General features: G+C 37.3%; 1 long non-coding RNA gene across 1 annotated transcript in view; it reads left to right on the forward strand.

The window, feature by feature from the left end:
- Positions 1–4455, forward strand: part of LOC107200706 — a 150759-nt gene extending 146304 nt beyond the window's left edge. Inside the window, exons 5-6 of the long non-coding RNA XR_004496077.1 lie at positions 1880–1932; positions 3470–4455. This is a non-coding gene — a long non-coding RNA (uncharacterized LOC107200706). The remainder of the gene's footprint in view (positions 1–1879; positions 1933–3469) is intronic.
- Positions 4456–9935: the final 5480 nt, after the last annotated feature.

The raw sequence follows: 9935 nt of genomic DNA on the forward strand, positions 1-9935 counted from the left end.
AGCTGAGACACAGAGAAAACATGCATGCTTTTACAGCATTTACAAACTTAATAAACACAACTTATAAACCTGCACTCTTTCTAGTCCTAGGCTATGTAGATAATTTCTATATGTCATATTAATTCTCAGTTTGATTTCGATGTTTAGATACTTTATATTACTTGGACAATGAGTGACTAATGGATCCCTACAGCCTTGACAACTAGACTAAATCCTCAAAAGATTGGAAAGCCGTGGGGACTGGACCAATATTGGCTCCTAGTCATCAGTCCAGGAGTAAGACTTACATAATGTTGAACCCATTTTGAAAAGGGTTGTACCAGAAGGCTAAATGTGCTATTCCCAGATAGAATACTAAAAGAGAGTAGAGGCTGACATTTTTTGGATAGCCTGTCTTTAAAGCAGACATATGCATTCATCATTATTTGAATCACCAGTAAATGGAGATAAAACTTCAGGACTGCTGAAGGAGCATAGTGGGGTTATCACAGCTGAGCAATAAATGAGACATTGCACTATGCAAATACTCTGTTGAAAATCTGAAGATTTTTTAGCACGTATAAGAGATTTAATGGCCTCAAACACTGTTAAGATCGAAGGACTTTCCCACTGTAGCAAAAAGGGCAAAGAAACTGTTGATCTGCTCCCTCTACCCTGTGAGGGTATCCCTGTGTAATGTGAAATTATCCCTGTCTGGGTCTGGAAGAGGGAAGTTGTAGCTCACTGGCTCAAGATGTGAGGCCCAACTCAAAAGGGGAGGAAGACTGAGCATGGGACTCAATAGTATTGGAAGCAAGGGAATAATTTAAACAATAGGATAAAAGAAGCGTTAGTCAATGAACATTAATTTATTTGTTTGCTAAAATGTATAAATGGCGGGAAGTTTTGAATGACCTTGGGATCCCTGCTACTGAGAAGACCAGAAGAAGAGAACTGACAGGATGTCATCTGGATCCAAGGATGGTGGAACCTTTTCTCTTAATCTGTCTCTCTGATACTATTTTTTTCCCTGCTCTCTTTTTTTCTTTTTCTTTCTATCTCTCTCTACTTCTCATTAATTATTATATAAAATCCATACTATTGGCTTCAGCATATAGTCTTGTTTGCACCTTATTTCAGGCAAAGTCATTTCTCTAATAATTGTAAAATCAGATTTTAACAGCATGTTATAAAGACCCCTTCCCTAGATTAGGATTTATAAACATTGTCTCATTGAAACACTTGGAAACACAGACCATGATGTCTCTTAACAGTCTTGTGATTCATAAACTCTGGAATTTTATCAGGAACAGGACATAGCTCTAGAAGAGATCTTGGGCTGATCTAGGAAAATAATCCCAGTCTTCCTACAGCAGTGTATTTTAGGGCCTTGATATCATTCTGCAGTCTATCTCAGGAGTTTTGGTGATAGCAAAAGTAAACATGACCTCACTTTCTAGAGTTGTGTAAAATGTAATAATGAAAGCACATATCTATTAACTTGTCAGTTCACAATCCCTCATTTTAGAAACAATCCTGATAGGAAGTTGACATACTGACATACTTGACATTAACGTGAATGTTTGGAGTTCTTTAATTTTCCCTCTGATGAGTACTTTTAAAACTCTGTGTGTGCTATTTGCTCATGTTGAAGTCTGTGACTAAAAATCTATGTCACTAATGGTATTAACATGTAATCAAAAGCATTGTCATGGTTTGGATTATGGTTGGTTAAGTTCCAGAGAGAGTTTTGCAAGTACTATCACTGTACTGTGCAATCTCATTTATCAAAAGAACATCGTTTGTACATTTATTAAATAAAAATATGATATGACTGAAAAGTTTCATCAATTTTGCCTTATATTTTTCAATTTCCACTGTTTTTTTTCTTCTTCTACAGTATTCTCCCAGCTGCTTCTGCTGACCTCTGAGTATGAAAACAGTTTCAGGCAGGTAAGTGAAATGCAGTGAAGATTTACTTTTCAGAAAGACATAGGAGTTGGGTTTATTATTTGGAAGTCTTTAACTAAAAAACTAGTCTGTTTAATTTTTCAAACTCTTCTTTGCAAAAAACCTGTTTGTTACACAGTAAATCTCCAGTTAACCTGGCTTCTGAGGCCACTTAACCTGCAGCAATTACACTGATGGGCCAATGCTGTCTCTGGGATAACTCTATTCAGAGCAGTTAGATTACACCATTTTTGGATTACGTTGTGGTTGTTTAATCAGTAGCATGGGAAACAATTCCTCAGTATACTTCTGAAAAGATGCAACTTTCTCAACATACTGGATGCAGGGAGTCCAAAACGGCAACAGTTTCAAAAATACATCGTGAGAGAGGGAAAGAACTCCCACTTTTCAGTCTCCTACGTCCCTGCTGGTCCCTCCCTCTCCTAGTGACTTCTCAGTGCCCTCCTTCCTCCTTCTCCCCTGCTGCTGTCAGCACTGAGAAGTAAATGGGTCAAGCCAGTGGGTCACTGATGGTGCAGAATGAACCTCACCATGTGTTGCCATGAGCCATACAGGATTACATGCTTAAGTTTCTCAAAGCCTGTTTTATAGGCCCTAATAGAAGTCTGCTCTTGATAAGACAAAGGAATAAGTGAGCCAGAAACAATGTACATATTTTAAAGATGAAGATGGCTTTCCGCTAATAGATGTAAAGAAAATATTGTAAAGAAAATTTCTAATGGCAGCTCTTCTGAAAGGACTTTCAAACAGAGTGTTCCTTTTTTCCTTCTCTATAAAGAATAAAAAGAACTCTCCAAAGTCCAGCCACTCACAGATCAGGATACTCGTACTAAAAGGGAAGGAGATCAAATCTTTCACATGTTATTTGGTGTCAGCCCCATCACGTTATGTAACATGACTGCCTTGTCACAACGTAATGCACTGGGGAGGAATGACAAAAGGCGTTCTTCACAGCTACATTTGGAGAAGCCACAGCACTTCAAACAGGCGACTTAATATATTTTCTTGTTAAAGGATTTGCTCTAAGGACAGATTGAAAATGTGCTTTTTTCCCAACTGCATCTGTAGAAATACACACATTCTTCAAACATCATATATATGAACATTGTAATACATAATGTCTTTACACAGGAAAGAATGGCTGGGTGTAGGTGCATACGTCTTTTGGTTTCTATGGGTTAATATAACAATCAGGATGGTATGTACAACATATGAAGTTGCACATGCTTAATATCTATGGATTAACTTTTGGGATTACTTTGAGTGTGGTGATCCCTAGTGCAATAACTGGTTCAATAGTTTCAGCTCAAACATTGAAGTTTAAGCAACTTATATTTCAATTGCAGTCATCACCATGTGAGAACATTTGTCAGTGGCCATTTTATCTGCCCCACAGATCTTGTCAGAATGGTGACAACTTATTTTCCTGATCCATCAGAAGCCCACCCCAACCATTCTTTTCTTTGCCCTCCCCTTTTTCTCACCTGTTTTACCTACCTGTTCTCTATGCTTTTCTCAGCAGACACTCTGGATGCCTCTCCTCGGGTTTAAAGGCTTCAGTAATGGCCTTTGTGTTAATTCCATGCAGTACGTATCACAGAAGTGAGATGAGAGCATTAGCAATGGAGGCTGACTTGAATCTACGTCAGTACTACAACACTTGAACTTGGTTTCATCTAGTGCTGATGTACTGAAGAGCGCCTGTTCCTTGGCAGCTGCATGGTCTTGTCACCTTTCACTTATCTTCCCAGCAGTGTTGTGTCCTTTGTCACGCTGAACTGCCGTTTCTGGAAATGTCACCTCCTCAAGCAGAACAATTATGGGTATAATGTATCAGTGCCAAGAATGAGTGATTCAGTAATTCACTGGTGCTTGAAAATGTCAGTTCTAGAAATACTCATGCTTTCCTTAAGTTCGATTGTGGCTCAGGCATGTTAGTCCAAAAAGAAGGGACTCGAAAAGTGAGAGAAACTTTGGAAATACAGAAAATTCTCTGTCCTTGGCTTCCATCACTATCTAAGCCTTAAAAATACAAAATACTAGAATACTTGCAGAACATTTTGCTTTTGCTTTTGAAGAGTGAAAATGAGCTAAATTTCAATTTTTAGTTTTTTAATCACAAAGGTCATTTGACTGCAGGCAGGTTGTTTACGAGACTGAAGCTCATTGCTACCAAAGTGAGTGATTCAAATAACATAAGATCAAACCTGCTCGTTTATTTTATATTTCAACTAGTTTAGATTGTAATGGTAATTTTCTTTCCTTGAAACTTTGAAATCCTTTTGCATTAAGAAATTAAATTTTAAAGGGAAGATATAGTCAGTGGTCCACATTTTAGCTTTCAGTATGACTGTTAAAAATAAAAATATAACGATAAAAAAATGCCTCTGTATTTTCTTTCTAACTTGAGGGGAGGGAAGGGAAAGAAAAGTCAATACTTGGCTGGAATCATGAGCAGCTTGTTGGCTGAGTAAATCAGTCAGGAGCCCTGCAGCTGGTCAGCTTCACCTCACTGATAAATGTCACAACTCACTGCTGTCAATATGAATTACCAGGAAAGGTTTCCTAGGAACTAAGGATGAGGGAGCTGTTTTCCTTTGAATTAATTATATGGGCCAAAATAATACTGATATAAGATTAGAATAGGCTACTCTAACTAGGCAATTATTTAAATGAACCCCGAAATCAAGACACACCATGGAAAATATTGCAGGTCAGGTCAGGGAATGCAGAAAATTTGCAACTTTAACAGAAGCTTGAGAGGTTAGAACATGTTAAGGTGCAAAGAGAGTTTACTTTAGTTTTCAGCGCTAGGAAAGGTATCCAAGGAATTGTGAGCTTTCTATGTAAAATGAAAGGAAGGCAAGCACTCTTTAAGGTTATTCCAGAAAGATTTCTTCCCAAGTCACTCACAAGGTGCTATGTGCAGCTCCAGCAGACTTCCTCGTGGGAGGGCACATGGGCAGCTCCCCCAGCACAGCCTGGTCCCACCACCTGCACTCCGGAGAAGGAGGCACCCACTGAACGCAGGCATTTTGTGTTGTCCCTCCGGAATGAAAGGAGGACTGTGAAAACAGACAATGATCCCAAATTAGTTTCAGTCACAGAGAATAAGGAGCACCCACCAATCTCTGAGCTGGCTGGGCGGTGAGCACGTCTGACATTTGTTACCAGAAATAACAGTGAGTGGGTAGCTGCCTCAAAACAGAATAATGTGGATTTTAATCGCTTCTTCTACACCTTGTCCTCATGTATTGTGTGTTATGCTGCACCCAGTTGTTGCCGTTGGACCTGACAGGATGTTGACATGGCAACATGTTATTTGGGACAAAACAATAAAGTGGTAACAAATGAAAAATGCTATTTTTATGTATCTGCAAAGCATATGTCCATATACCACCAGCAGTTACTATGCTGGTCAAAAAATTGAATTCCTTTTTCACAGAAAATCTGGACATAGAAAATAAGATGTTATGATCACAAATAAGAAAAAAAATCCACAAAAGACCAAAACAAAAACCTTCTTGCAAAGAGAAAGACTTTCTGAAAACTGAAATGGGACATTTATTTTAACTAAAATTCTTAATTTAGCAATGATGAATTATTTTCATTTCAATAATACCAGCTATTATTATTCAGTGTGACAGAAAATAGAACAGAACAGGGTAAAAATATATTTAAAAGGTGTTTCTATATCTTTTTTTATTCTGAGCACTACCTGAAAAAACTCATAACTAAACAAAACATTAACTCACTCTGGATGTTTTATTTTTAACACAATTTAAGAAATACTACTGTATTATTAAGGATACAAAAATAATAAGAATCAGATGCATGATTTCTAAATGAAGACTGTCAAAAGCTTCAATGAAGATACTTAAAAATGAAACATTACAAAATCATTGTAAATTTTCTGAAAAGAATTCTTGGTGGCATCAACATGACTTCGTGAAGCATTTTGATTTTGAGTGCCTTAAACAATAGAAAATTGTCCTGTCAAGTCTTTCAAGCAACCCTCTATATCCTTATGTAAAATATGGTAATGCACTTAACATTTAATCCAGCATACCTACTTAAGCCACACATTTCCCTACAATATTCAAATCAAACACCAAGTCAGAAAGCATATTTCCACTTCATTAAAATAATGCTTTTTGACTTTATTCAAATGAATCAAGGAAATAATAAAGTTTTAGGCTTTCTTCCCAATTGCTTTGAGCACCAAAGTGGACAAGCACATTATTTTGATTATAGCAAAATTGCATTTCTCAGTGCAAATAAATGTTCCAGCACTGCATGGAAGAAGATAACAAAGGATGCAAAAATAATGTGTGGTAAGGCAATTTGCTTGACAATATATCAGGGTCTGGTACACTTAGGCCATTTCCTTAATTATCTATTAAAACTATCTGGATACCACCTTTGATATCACATGGAAATAAGCAAGATAAATTATAAACTAGATATGACCACAGTTTTTGCTTAATGCCCTGGGGTTTTTATCTGCTACCATATACTACTACCAATTCACTGCTTCTCTCTGTTATTTCTGAGAATTTAACAGTCCACTCAGAGGCATAGAACCACTTGGTCCAGGCTGGCACCCCTGAGCACCTGGCATATGGCACATGGGGGTTTCTGTAGAGAAACATGAACACTGGCATTCCCCAGCAGGTGTCAGGTTCTTTGTGGTCCTGCAATAGAGCATGCTGATATACCAGAGATGCTGAAGAATAAGAGACAGAGCTCATTCCTTCTCAGCAGAATCAATGTGTGTGCTCTGTAGGATGCCAAAACTTTTATCTCCACCAAGTTTTGCAGCCAGAAAAGCAAGAACTCTGTCTGCGCACTTCACTGGCCCATTAGGTGGTAGCAGCTACTCAGCTCCTCCTTTTCAATTAAATTTGCATCTACCCTGACCTGATAATGCAAGTTATTTAGAAAGGGATTGGAAAAACTACTGAGTAGGCAAGTATTATGTTTCCTTTGTGCTGCAAGGTAAACAGAGCATACCTGTTAAGCTTGCTCAGTATTTTGGCATGTCTATAAATCACACTACAGAACTTTTAGGCTGGACAAGCTGTATAGCTGAGTAGGAAACACCAGATACTCATTATTGGAGAGCTTTGGAAATGTAGTGCTTTACTCAGTTTCTTTTAGTTTTTTTTTCAAACTAGGAATATCTAATCTTAGTAGGAGATCAGGAATATGTAACATTGGTTAGCACCTGGTGTGATGCTGCATCAAGAAAAAACAAGAATAATCCATAGCTGAAAGATTTTTTTTTTTTTTAATTACAAGCTTCAGCTTCTTTTTGTCTTTATTCTGCTCTTTCTCCAGCAAAACTCTTATTCCCGCATGTGCATTTATACAATAACTGTCTTGAGAAAATTCTTACTCCAATAATTAGCCTGCTGGGAAATTAGTTTTATGGAAGCCAAGGATACTTTCCTGCATTCTATATGACAAGGATACTTTTTTTGGGAAGATATGTCTACAAGGCATGTGCAGGACAGGCATTCATGTCCTGACATTGTAAACCATCTCTGTGGAACCACACCAAAAAACACCTATGGGAAAAGTGTTTGTGAACTCAGAATGTGCACTGCTTTAGGAGTCAGGAGAGGAATTTTTGAGGACAGGTATTACTATGTTCCATTCTATATTTCCATTTGTTTTAAAGTAAGGTACCTTAACTTAGTTATGTAATAATGGAAGTCAGTTCAGGATCCTTCCCTTGTCTATGCTTTTTATGATCTACTCTTGGGGAATGCATTCGCCAAAAATCTTTTCCTTATACTCTTCTTAAAAGCACAGAAATGCTTTTAGCTCCTTCCAATAATCTCATTACTAAAGAAAACTGTATTGAAGAAAAAAGTTAAAGGTATAAGAGTCCACTTCCAAAACATGAACACACTTGAAAACATATTATCATATCATCATGACTGTTATTAGGAGTGTATGAGCAATAGTAACCTATTTGATGGATGCCATCCGTATTTCTGTTTGTAAATTGCTTGTGGCTGGTAAAATTCCTTAGTGTATGTTCTGGTTTCCTGTGGTATAGAGATAATTTTCTTCTTCGTAGACGGTACAGTGTTGTGCTTTTGATTCCGTATAAGAATAATATTGATGGCACACTGATGTTTTAGCAGTTGCTAACCCTAAGTCCAGGATTTTCAGTTTCTCAGGCTCTGCTAGGGAGGAGCTGGACAGGAAGATGTGAGGAACCATGGCCAGGACAGCTGACCTGAACTGGCCAAAAGGATATTCTGCACCATAGAATGTTGTGTCCAGTATACAAACTGGGGCAGCTTTGTTGGGAGATGCCAGTTTCTACTGGGGGACAGGCTGGGCATTGATGAGCAGGTGGTGACCAACTATATTGTGCATGAATTTTATTTTCTTGAGTTTAATTATTGTCTCTTTCTCCTCTTCTCTACAATTATTATTACTATCATTGTTATTACAATTACTATTATTAATATAATTGATATAGTTTAGTTTGTTTCAATTATTACACTCAGACCATGGTTGATTCTTCTCCCCCCAGGAGGATGGTGGGCAAGTGGCTTCACAGTGCTTAGTTTCTAGAGGGAGTTAAAAGACAACAATGTATTAATTTTCAAAAATATTGTAAATTTCTTAAGGATTTAAGTCAATATTTTTGATTAAGTCCCAATGAATATCTTGTAAACAAAAACCTAAGCTACAATATGTGGATTACAATGTTGATTGTAAGCAGTCCAGTTTTAGAAACACTTGCAAAATATTTTGATTTTCTTTCATACTTCAAATCCCATTTTTGGGGGGAAGTATTTGTATTAACTAGATGAGATTCAAATTGCCTACAAACTATTTTTTAAAAAATACCCTTTTATCTCTCTTCATGCACCAATAAAGAATAAAAAGTAAAGAGAAAGAAAAGTATAAAAAACATAAAACTTTCTTAATGAGACATAACCACAAAGATAAATTATGGCAATATCAGTTTCTGGCTCAATGGAAATAACTGTGTGCTTATTGTGTTTTTTTTTCTCATTTTTGATTAGAGGATTATAAAATGTCTATCACCAAAGTAGAATTCAGATCTAATGGGCTAACATTGAATTAGATATGCTATTTCAGACAAGAGAGAGACTCTTCTCTCTCTCTGAGCCTGGCTAGTGTCATTAGGAGCTGTGGAGAATGAAGAAACATAGCAGAGACAGACAGGAGCCAAGCAGTAAATTGACCCACTCATCTCCCTTTTGGAACTCTCCCAAAGAGATTTTATTTTATGTGACAAACATCTCCACTGCTCACTTGAAGGTTAAGTGACTGATGATGTCTCACCAGTTTCCAGCTCCTCAATATTTAAGAATTTCCAGTTTATGTTATCTGTTCCTTTTTCCTCCACATCATCAGCTGTTCTCTTTTAGAAGAAGTGGGCAGAGGAAAAATACAGCTACAAATAACAGTCTGTAAAAGTCCATAGATACTCCATTCTTACAAATTTCAATCTCACACCACAGACAATAAATCAATGATTCACCCTTATGCAGAATCATTTATCAGCAGTGTCAAAGTTCCTTGGTCTGAACCCTTAGGTACACTCTAGGGGGATTACAAGGATAACATTCATGGAATTGACTTTACATGAAATAAAAAGCAAACTTAGATTCTCACCTTCTCCATTCCTCTTTGAGAGCGACATTCACCACTCTCAGAAGAGGAAGGGAGCAAGCTTCACATATTTTCAGTGGGAAAAAATGTTTCCTTATGTACCTCTTTACAGGACAGCCAAGTAGCAGCCAGAACCATCATCGCTTTTGAGAGTCCTTGAGAAGTGCAAACAGATATCTATGAGTAAATTACCAAGATAATGCCTGGATCTGAAGTAAAACTACAAGTCACAATCTCTAATCTTTGGACAGTAGTTATATCCTATTTGCTAATTATCCTCTCCTATCACATGTCATGTCTAAAAGAAGAGTGACAGGGTC

This window comes from Parus major, chromosome 2 (assembly GCF_001522545.3).
Source record: "Parus major isolate Abel chromosome 2, Parus_major1.1, whole genome shotgun sequence".
Lineage (NCBI taxonomy): Eukaryota > Metazoa > Chordata > Aves > Passeriformes > Paridae > Parus > Parus major.